Raw genomic sequence first — 12,925 nt, forward strand, 5'->3', positions numbered from 1 at the left:
TCATGGGATACATATCCTATGTAAACAGCAGACCTGGTATCATGACACACTGTCCACTCCTGTAGACATCTGGACAGAAGTTGTATGTGCAGTAGTGGTTTATGAAACTGTTCAGCCTTAGATGGTTATGCAGAACCTACTACCCAGGATTAAACACTTGCCCGTGATGCACGTCTTCCCACAAGAATTATCGAGAGAATATATTTTACACAGTTGCATAGTGGCACTAGGAAATAGGGTGATTAAGGCACTGACGTAAGCAGGGTACCACCTGACCCACTGTGTGAGGGACAGTCACTGTTTGGGTACATGTGTCCTGACCAAGAATGATACAATGGCAAATGTCCTGTGATTGTAGGAAATAACTATGTACCATACGTCATGTAACAATTGCCTAAAACAGTTACTTCTGGATGTACAATATGTAAATCGGACAAGAAACAGAATAAGCAACTAAAGTGCTACAGGAATAGGCTCTCATCTAGGAAAATAATGAATGTTCTACACCCTGTACTGACCGTGGGTATGTGTTGGCATAAACAATCTGATGTGTCCAGAATATAGTCCATCCTGGACATATGTAAATGTGGCAACCCTACCAATGGTCAGAGCATTCGCACAATAACTGGCCAGCCTCTGAATCACCCACAAAACCAGTGACCTTTGGAGGAAAGGTGTTGAATGACACTTGAATGACCAATGACAGCAATTAAGAGTAATAGACGCATTTAATTGCAGAAAACAAGTATTAATACATATGGCTCTGAATCTGTCAACACGTTTCAAGTTAATAGTACTAATATTGTAGAAGTGTCCCGTGATTGTCCCTGATTTGTCACTGCCTTGTCCCTGTCACTATTACAGAGGTCCCTACACATATGTACACCAACCAACTGTCATATATGTAGACAGTACTATTGCATACCTGTAGTGAAGTCATAAGTGATGTCCAGAATGATATTCATCATATATGTGACTGAAATAGTCAAATGTGATTGGAAACACCAGTGGAAACACACCCCCACCCTGTATTATGTAGTGGAACCACCCCCCACACTATATTATGTAGTGCCAACATAATAATCTGGTCAGAGGTGGCCAAACCCCTGCGTCTGTAAACACAGGTAGAATGTTAAAATTGGGACCAACTCCATCCATGTGCTAAGTCTGACATTAGAACAGGGTCAGGGAATTTCCAGTCACCAGTCGGACAAGCCTAAACCCGGACCACCACATGAACACCCTAACATTCAAACACACATATGTGCCAGGACTATAAGCTTTGGAGTTCTGAATATCCTTGGAGTGAGTAAACATGCAGCACGGGTCCAGAGCAGTAGGGAATAGGGAATGTCGTATGTGTAGTACCGCGGTTTTCCCAGTAGGAGAATGGATGCCTGCTGTGTAATAGAAGCGGTGAGGCGTATGTTAGGGTAGCTATGAACCATGAGTATACATATAAATGAAGCAGAACACCAATAGTGCAGTGATTAGAGCATCCACCTAACATAAATGCATTCCCAGTTCAAGTACAACTATAGCACATATCACTTTCTTGTTTAACGAATGCCTCTGTGCTGTAAAGCCAACATTTAAACACGTAAAGGTGAACGTGTGTTTTGCATGGGGACGTTAACCGGATTCCATCAATCAAAGTGGAACTGTCATAATGAATAAGGCACACCTAAGCACAAAGAAGTGGCAGTAAACATATGTAACTCACAATAAGGATATGCAAGTGCGCCTGCGCGTGTGTAAGCAGCTCCCAGCATAAGAAATGTATGTTGTTTTGTTAGATGTAACTTATATATGTATATATAGCTATATAGATGTGTGTATAGATATATATCCACAGACATAAAATAAAGAAATACATGAAAAGAAATAACAATTATATATATATATATATATATATATATATATATATATATATATATAGAATGAACGCCGAAAGGAGAAAGCATACACATGGGTTGTGAAGGGAATCTAGAGCAACTAAGGTATTATACAGTGCTTGCAGTGTATGTCAGATAAAGCTGCCCAAGAGTGAGCAGAGCACCGCTATTCACACCAGAGGCAGGGTCATACCAGTGGGCATAATATCGTTGAACTGCTATATCAACATTACACACAGATGGAATGTATTTCATGTTGTGACCACCTACACATGTAACCCGCAAATGGCTGTAATCCATAACACCAGGAAAGGCACGTATGTGTAAATAATACACGAGGTGGTACAAAATGTGTATAGGGCTCCTAACGCTCTGGAGAGGGCAATGTGTAAAGGTGTGTCATGGCTGCGATATCATGTGGATAATGGCTGTTATGCGTGGAAACTCAACACGGGTGGGTTGGAGGAACTATGGCTATGCCATTATGGACACAGGTGTGCCAGGGTTGGTTGCGCCGGTTCCAATGGAGCGGCCCGTGTAGGTCAGCTAGTACATAGAAGCGATTCTCAGCTAGAGTGTCTTCTGCATGGAGACATGCGTGAATGGGCATACTGTCGTTGAAGGTTGTGCGTCAGGGCTGGCAACTATGCATGTAAAAGTCTATTAGCCAATCAGTAGCGGACCGGAGTTCCGCAGTGGCAACCCCTAACCAGGAAAAGCCGAAAGACACAACAATATGCAGACATCAATATGTTGATGTACATTCTCTGTAACACATGCACTCCATTTATTGACATAAATAATATGAATGTGCACAGACACAAATACAGTAGCAGGTATACTAGGCTGTGTAGATGAGGAATAGGTCAAATGACACTGTATCACAACACACTTATCAGCGGTACTCCATACTTGAACAAAGTGCGACATCTGTCCGCTGTATAACGTGCTATATACCAATTACAAGTGAACCGGAGTGAAGTGTCGGTGTCATAATTACTAAGGCAATAGTATGCTGTTGAAGCAGAGATAAAACCCAATACGCATGTGTAAGTGTGTTTGTACGTGAAATGTATTGGTCAACGGACACACAGATGTGTGTATATATATATATATATATATATATATATATATATATATATATATATATATATAGATAGATATATATATATAGATATATATATATATATATATATATATATATATATATATACATATACATACATGCATACATACACACACACATATACAAATATATATATATATATATACACATACATTTATTGATATATACACATATACACAAATTAAATATATATATGTCATTGTAGATATATACACGTACATAACTAGTTTACTGTACAGCAAGCAATTATGGGTAACATATGTTCAGACTGGGAATATGTTACTGGGAGGTCCAATAAACAAACGTTTACCCCCACACTGCTCAGCTAGGCCGGTGAGACATACAGACACGCAATAAAGGTAAATACACCACTGCTTTCCAAACCACCAGCAGGAAAGTACCAGTGGGAGAGATCTGCAAGGTCTACACTTTAAACATGGATAATAGGGTCCCTTGCGGGACACCAAAAATTCACTATACAAGCAGCCTATGGTCATTGAGGCAAGCAGGATGTAGCTGTACACGGAACAGTAGGTTGTGCAAGTGTGATAACACATGGGTTGACAAGACATACGACATGTGCCCCGAGACAGGAAGAGTGGGCAGTGTGTAAGGATGTGTTCATACACCAGCTGCGCTCACAGTAAGTATGAGTCATGAGTGCTGTAGAGGGGTGTCAGGTAGGTGAATCATGGGTATGCAATAATGGGCCTAAGTGTGCAGGTGTCGGTTGGCAGAGATGTAGTAGGCACGCCCAGCGGAAGTAATTAATATTCCTATGTGGGCATCGCTGATACTCATAACTCCCAAACATGAAGAGCATATCTACTGGATAATCCATAAGCCATTTGGGGAAAACATAGGGATTATATCAGTGCCCTGTACCCAATGATCATGGACACCCGTGATTACAAATCAGAATCCAACACAGTCCTAACTAAACCCCGCCAGAACTAGTGATATTAGTTCAACAGATGGTGGAATAGATGTAATGCCTGACGGCATATCTCTCTCTCTCTCTCTCTCTATATATATATATATATATATATATATATATATATATATATACATATATATATATACAGACACAGAAATATAAATATCATATATATATATATATATATATATATATATATATATATATATATATATATATATATATGTATATATATATGTGTGTGTGTGTGTGTGTGTGTGTTACTGTAGATATACAGACCGGGCATTCGCTACTGGGAGGTCCAAGAAACAAACATTTCCCTCCCACACCACCCAGCTAGGCCGGTCAGACATACAGACATGCAATAAAGGTGAATACACTGCTGCTTTCAAAAACACCGGCAGGAAAGTACCATTGTAAGAGTTCTGCAAGGTCTACAGTTTAAACATGGATAACGAGGTCCTCTTGCGGGACACCAATAATTCACTTTACATATGAATCCGTGGTAATCGATGCGAGCAGGATGTAGCTGTACATGGAACAGTAGGTTGTGCAAGTCTGATAACACATTTGATAAAATGTACAACATGTGTCCCGAGACGGGGAGCATGTGCAGTGTGTAGAGGTGTGTTCATACCCCAGCTGCGCTCACAGTAAGTATGAGTCATGAGTGCTGTAGAGGGGTGTCAGGTAGGGGAATCATGGGTATGCCATAATGGGCATAAGTTGGCAGGTGTTAGTTGGCAGAGATGTATTAGGCATGCCTCGTGTAAGTAATTAATATTCCTATGTGGGCATAGCAGACGCCTATACCTCCCACACCTGAAGAGCACATCAACTGGATAGTCCGTAAACCATTGTTGGAACACATAGGGACTATAACAGTGCCTTGTACCTGATTAGCATGGACATCCATGATTACGAATCAGAATGTAACGCAGTCCTAACTGAACACTTCCAGAACTAGTACGTTTAGTTGGACAGGTGGCGGAATACACGTAATGATTAATGAATACATGTAAGTCATGTACAGCATGTACCTCGACAAATGTGAATGAATACATATGCCATGTGACTGTCAATGTGTCAGGTTAATAGAACCAATCATCCAAATGTGTCCCTCAGGGTGTTATGCAGTGTCCCTGATACAAGTGTTCATTCTCCCCCATTCATATGTGAGGTCTGCTAGTGACAGAAAGCGCATATTCCGCTGACCACCGTAGGTAGATGATAGCATAATACTGTGGGGTTACTACCTGTCTGCCTTTGTGAGGGACACTCTACTCTGGGCAGTTGTGTCCTGCAAAATGAATGTTATGGCACATGGCCTGTGATATCGGGAAAAGAGTTCATATATTCTGTGTAGTGGTGTCATAAAATGACAGGTACATGTTATAGGAAACAGTATTAGCAACTATAATGCTACAAGAATAACCTTAACGTATGCAAACCAGTGAAGTAGTCAGTATACTACTGGCTGTGGGTATGTGTTGCCTTGCCAAATGTGACAGCTCTACATATAGGTCCTATAGGGCTGCCACCTTTCCAAATGGCCAAAGTGGGAGCTGCTCTGTAGAAATGTCAGATGTACCAGGTCAGAACATACCTACAGCCATGCATAGTACAGACATATACATAGTCACACAAATCAAAGCCTAGTCTAGCAGCAGTCAGGTTGCTTATGCTACTTCACATAACATATCGACATGTCATGTATACAATAACCATTACATGCAACTATTACAGACATATAGAATATAATATTGTCCTGTAATCAGGACATTAGCTATGGCTAGAATATTGTTGCATGACACATATGCCTAATGAGGGACTGTCCCATGCAAAGTGGGAAAGGTGTTATGCCTAGAATGTGGACAATCTAAAAGGTGGAAATCCTACAATAGGTATGCGGTAGCATGACCCGGCCAAGAGATGCGTTTCCCAAAACACATTTACATGTCAGCATTGCAGAGTATCGGTTCCCATGTATCAGCCAGATGGGAGTAGATTGTATGAGGAAGACACATATCATATGATGACATCACTGGACAGGCCACTGAGTCCGTACAGTCGAACGCCTGCCGTCGCCTAATGTTTAGCCATACCCGATACTGTAATCATGTAGTCCGATGTAGTAGGCATCACAAGGGATCGCACCCACCCAGCGTGAGTGACAAATGGAAGCACCAATGTCGGTGCACGTGCAAGTGAGTGAGCGAGTGGGTGTATGCGTGTTTGTCTACCAGTATGCGAGTATCGCACTGTTAAAGAAATGTGGTGTCTAAACAAGTATAAGGAGCTGTACCCAGAGGTCAGCAGTGCTTAACAATGCGTAAACCCACGCACAATGCTCCCACTGGCTGGAATGTGCCTTACCCACTCTGTATCCAAAGGTGTCATTCTGGACAAAAACAAGGAACCGTCCTTTGCACGTGTTGGTAGCAATACCCTGCGCACACAGCTCATGTGAATTGTCAATACACCATGGCATATATACAGACAATAGACAGTACCACACACATACCATACAGCACAGTCATCCAGCAGTATAGCAAGGTACTGGCAGATATGTCCGGACCACTGCTGTTTGTAGACCTGGCCGTTCTGTGTTTCAGTGTGTGAGCATGCCCAGTATGACTGTTATGCATGTTGTCGACTGACATTACCATCATACCATCATGTGTTTGAGCATGCCCAGTATGGTCAACTGGATCGCATGTGTCACATATCCATATAGTCAGTACTGTGGTGCCGACCCCTGCATTGCACACCGACAGGTGGCATGCTGTATCTGCAGGGTAGCTAATGGTCATGTGACATTGACTGTTGCTACATTTCTGCACAGCATGGGGGGACATTCAACTGCATCCACAGGCCTACACAGCACCGGGGGTGGCGCACCTGACTCTCACATGTGTACGTTGGAAGGGGCACACAGCTGACAGTTGTACACATTTGCGACTACTGTACTGGTATGCCAGGTACTCCGTTTCAGTGTGTGTACCCACCTAAATTGCTGGTTGGAGGCATACCAGTGTACGTCAGATCCTAGCTTGAATTACCAGCATAGTGGTTTCAGATGTCCTAGCCTTCACAACCTGCATCCAACTGCCTGGCCTGCTGTAGTCTGTGTGTGTGTTTGTGGGGGTTGGGGGTCATCCATTGGGCATCTCCAGAGGCCATTGTATAGCATTTCCCTGTAGTGGTCTGCACCTGTCCAGCTGTATGAGACTTGTGTGGGCTGTATGGACAGACATGATGTTCAGCCCATAACCTGCAGTGGGTTAGGACACCCTGTGTACTACTGGCTACTATTGTGACCCCGGTTTGTGCTACAGATGTCATGGTGCCACTATGGACGTGCACTGTCTGCTGCCCTAACAGTCGGCCACCAAATTCCCTTGTATGCTCACATCTATACCATAGCTACAGGTAAATACACATTCTAATACAACTGCCAATTGATAGGTTGATTGACTTACCTTGGGGGTGTTCCAGAGTTGAGGATGGTGCTGGAGGGCTGCCTATGTCAGATGCACACAGTGCACTTACTGTACATGGCTGAGCACAGGTAGTGTCATGTTTGGCATCCCTTGTACTGTCTGTGTGTCGAGAGGGTGAAATTCCCTGGGTACCTACTGTGTCAGTGCATATGTCATGTTTTGCCTCCTTACCAAGGGCAGGTCATACTGTGCATGCCTCCTTTCGCCGACTGGGTCCAGCTCAGGTAGTTCCTCCTCCAAGTCACACTGTGCCTGTACAGGCCTTGGCATTGGTGGGGGGCTGTGTGGCCCTGCCCCATGCTGTTCCTGCTGCAACTGTTACCGCAGGATCAGAATCTGTAACATAGCACATACCATAACAATTTGTGTGCATGTAGCTGGTGAATACTGCAAAGCTCCATCGGATGTGTCCAGACACCAGAACTGTGACCTCAGCATCCCAAACACACGCTCAATTATATGTTTTGCCTTTGTGTGTGTCTCAGAATGGTGTAGTTGTTCAGGTGTGTGTGCATTGCTGATGGGTGTCATAAGCCACGACTCCAGTGGTTACCCAGCATTCCCCACTATGTGACTACAGGGGATGTCCATATTGCCAAAGGTCTGGTACAGCTGTGTCAGATGCCACATATCGGAATCATCATAGCTTCCAGGGCAGACAGCACACACATTCAGTTTAATACCCTGTCCATCGCATACGGCCTAGCTGTTGGAGGGTATGCCACTGCAGTGACTGTAGACCCTACTCCGCTCACTGGGTGATGCTTTGATTTGTACGTGTGTGCAGGCTATAGCACCCAGTACCCCAGGATAGTCTGCCATTTGGTGGGAGAGATGCATATTGCTGGCCAACAAAGCATGTGTGTTGAAGACATGTACGTGTTCACTGGTACATGGTGACATGGCGTCTGTGAACTGGTGCAATAATCTGGATGCAGATGCCTGTGAAATCCCCATGATATCCCCAGTTGTGCATTGGGAGGTACCTGTGGCTAGTATACCTAGGCCAACACATACCTTAGTATCCACTGGGATGGGTTTCCCTCGGCCTGTTCGATGTGTCAAGTGTGGCCGGCGCAGTTCACCAAGCTGCTGTAGGAGGTGTCTGTCCACCCCATAGTGCTCCATTATTTCCAGCCCATGTAGCCCCTGGTAGGTTACCCTGGGTCTGTAAAGTGTTCTGTCACCTCAATAAGGGTTGTTCGGCAGCATTCACATCCTCACCACCCTGATCCTCTTGCACATGTTGGTCCATGTTGCCTGCTGCAGCCCTTCCCATTTGGTTGGATTGTGTTGAGAAATGTCCCCGCATGTATACACCGGTGGTGTAGAGTGTGGGAGAAACCTGTGTGTATGGTGCTTGGTCACTTTACCATAGATGTCATGGGTGGGCTGGCCATGTAATCTTCTGATTGTGCTAATTATCACCTGTCTGTGCAGCCTGTTCACCTTGACTACTCCACTACTGCTGTTGTTCCTCCCAATGGTACCAGCGTGAGTGACAAATGGAAGCACCAATGTAGGTGCACGTGCAAGTGAGTAAGCGAGTGGGTGTATGCATGTTTGTGTACCAGGCAGGTATAGACACACCCCTAGCTTAGGCGTGCTAAGGCAGGAGCAATCCTGAGGCACAGGGCTCCAATGTACGTACAGTATGCCTAAAACCCCTCCCATGACTTCACCTATATTCCAGTCCTGCACCCTGCTATCCACACACATACACTCTTGGGATCTGCATCACACCCTGGGGACTATTGTCAACCTCATTTGCATAGTATTGTCTTCTCATGCATAGTCATATGACCGATACTGATCCTCCAAATTAATAACCACTGCTTACTGTCACTCAGATCCGCACACAACTGGCTAAAGGTGACTTACTATCACCGTATTCGATGTCCCTTGTTCTTCCCATCAACAAAATAATCAGTCTCTACATGACTAGAACCCAGGACCCTGTCCACCACAGACGATGCGCTTTACCACTAAGCCATAGCAGATATACATGCATCGGAGGTGATCACATACAGATCATCCAGCACAGACATTCAATAGTGCTAATGTCCACATATATATATATATATATATATATATATATAAATAAATATATATATATATATATATATATATATATATATATATATATAAAAAAAACTATCTATCTATATGTATATATATATATATATATATATATATATATATATATATATATATATATATATATATGTATATATATATATATATATATATATATATACACACACACACACACACACACACACACACACACACACACACACACACACATATATACATATACACACACAGACGTAGATATTGAATTTTCATCACAACAGTGGACCACATGACACCAAAGCATTAGACAAGAATGAAAGGGAAACCACATGTGCCACCTGCATTATGTAGTGGTGTCACTATCAAGGCAAGTGTGTTACGTTGCATCACACGGGTCAGATGGTAGTAAGGGTAAGAGTAGGGCTGCTGACATTTACCCACCAGACCTATTGGCGAATGTATGTGTATGTGTTGACAACCCAGTCTCTTGGCTGATTATGACATTTGTGGACACTATATAGGAATGCAACAAAACACACTCAACACATCCTGGAGATAGGCACTCACAGATACCAACACATAGGAAACGTCTGCCAAAGACACACACCTGTCATGACTTGGAATCGAACACCTACTTGTCTAGTCTATCACACTACAGCATTACACAGTTACAGAACATGCTAGCAAGATTACTGGAACACAGCACTCCCAGAGGCATACTTCTAGGTGGGTGACATCATCAGCAAAGGCAAAGACGCCGATAGGGAATGTATGGAGAGTGAGCACGCTACCAACATTACTGGAACACAGCACTCCCAGAGGCATACTTCTAGGTGGGTGATATCATCAGCAAAGGCAAAGATGCCGATAGGGAATGTATGGAGAGTGAGCAGTCTAAAAGCATTACTCTGTCCCCAGGTAGTTGGAAACACACACACACACACGTGGCAGGGCTGGGATTTGAACATAGACCTAACTACCTTATCCCACTACAGCATTACGCAGTTACAGAATGTGCTACCGAGATTACTGGTGCACAGCTCTCCCAGAGGCATACTTCTAGGTGGGTGACATCATCAGCAAAGGCAAAGACGCCGATAGGGAATGTATGGAGAGTGAGCAGTCTAAAACCATTACTCTGTCCCCAGGCAGCTGGAAACACACACACACACACACACACACACACACACACACACACACACACACACACACAATATTCAGAAGGAGGCCATGCCAACTGTCTGTATAAATGGATAATAAGTTCTTGCGCTCTACTTATGGTAATTCTTCCTTTTTGCATCAGTAACGCTGCTGTGTCACACAACATGCTTACTTTCCATTTATCTAGTATAAGTACCAAACATCTCTTCCTACTCTTGTTAAATGCTAATAGTACTGTTCCCCCTCCAAATATATAATCCTTTTGAAGGTTATTACTTTATAGATGCATTTTTTTCATTTCTGTGTTAAATTAAAATTTTTGAATTGTATCTTTTTCCATAAACTATCATTCGTTAAACTATCACTATGCTATTCCATAAACTATCACTATGCTTATCAGTGGATGATTTAGGCCTTTGCCCAGGGGTGCGTGCCTCCCCCTTTTTGTTAACCAATACAACCTGAAGCCAGAAAAAAAAAGAAAGAAAGAAAAAGCTTCTCAAAAATAACAATTACGCTTGTGTGTGCAGAGTGTGTTTACATCCACAATGGCAGCATCTTCTCCTTTAAGAACATAAAAACTAGGAGCGTTATACAGAAATAAGCAATTTCTCACCAAAGCAGCAAAGATTTCAATAGCAAGTTCCCACCTTATCTCCACCCTACTTTATGCCTCTCCAATATATACCAACCTAAGGCAATGTGATCTAAACAAGCTAGAGACCTGCTACAACAAAATCGCAAAATTCACCACAGGGGCATCCTACCGTAGTCACCACTGTCTCTCACTTGCTGAACTGGGCTGGCTTGAACTCCCTCACCTCCTTCAGTGGTATCAACTCTCATTCGCCCACATACTAGTAAACCATCCACTAAATGTCCCATCCCTCCAAAATCTACTCCAACCCTATCGCACCACCAGACCACTAAGATCCAGCAACAAAAATCACTTGCAGATCACTAAAGCCAATAACTCTGCTGGTGAAGCACTATTCTCTTGCGCCATAGCCAAATGATGGAACTCACTCCCACCCACAATTACCTCTGTGCCAACATGCACCCACTTCAAAACTTTACCAAAAGTGCACCTAAAAACATGCTGGCTATGCCCTTGCAACTCCCACTCTAATATCATCCACTCCATCCAACCACTACCTTTCTTTCCACTCCACTAACTACCTTGATTATAGCAAGCTCAGATGCTCATAGGCCTAGTACTTATTATACACCAGGAACTTCTCATTGTAACATTTGTTAATGTCTGTTATGTACTTCACAGATAAAGATTCTAGTTGTCTACTGATGTACTATGTTCTTCATCTGTAAATATGTTGTAAGTAATTGCTATGTTAAATTGTTAATCGCTATGTAATCCAGTGTAACTACTGTCTGTTTATTTTACTGTAGAGCTTTTCTCCGCGGGCCTCCGCTGAAGATGGACCTATGTCCAGTCAGACACTCCCAGTCAACAAATTTAAATAAATAAATAAATAAGAAAGTCCATGCATGTGTCTCTCTCTCACACACGCGCACACACACCCACACACACCCACACACACACACACACACACACACACACACACACACACACACACACACACACACACACACACACACACACAATGCAGATGTAAGCACATTCCACACTCGAGCGCAGAATTTAAACTAGCCAGTTCTGCTGAGAGAGTGTGTTGTATGTTCAATGACCATCATCACCTTTCAGTTGACTAGAGGGATCCAAATCCAGCAATTGCTGCCAGGAATCTGCAGAGCAACAGGAAGAAACTCGGAAACATAATGAGGGAATTTGGGCACAGAAAGGTGAGACCAATCAATGGAAAAAGACAAGAAAACCCAAATGGTCTTTTAGAGATGCAGATTATTTATGAAATGATGATAAGGATATATGTTAGGATAGGATTTAGTCATGCCTTAGCTAAGTTTCATCCCCAGGGCCAAATTCATGCTACTCATTTCTAAATTCTACCATGATGAATACCCCTATCATGTATTATTCCTTTTATACAATTTTCCTAGCATGTTGTATGTTGCAGCAAAGAGCATGATACAAAATATTCATCAGTTTTGTTTTATTTTGAAGAGAAGACAGAGGATACATGGATTAAGAAAGCCTTAATAACTTGGTAATGAGTTTCGTTGTAAGTCGTTTTTTATTGGTGTTCTGCATCATTTAGTTGCCTGTTATTTTGATAGATTATGGCAATGG

Source organism: Protopterus annectens, chromosome 4.part1 (assembly GCF_019279795.1).
Source record: "Protopterus annectens isolate FY-2018-M chromosome 4.part1, PAN1.0, whole genome shotgun sequence".
NCBI lineage: Eukaryota > Metazoa > Chordata > Ceratodontiformes > Protopteridae > Protopterus > Protopterus annectens.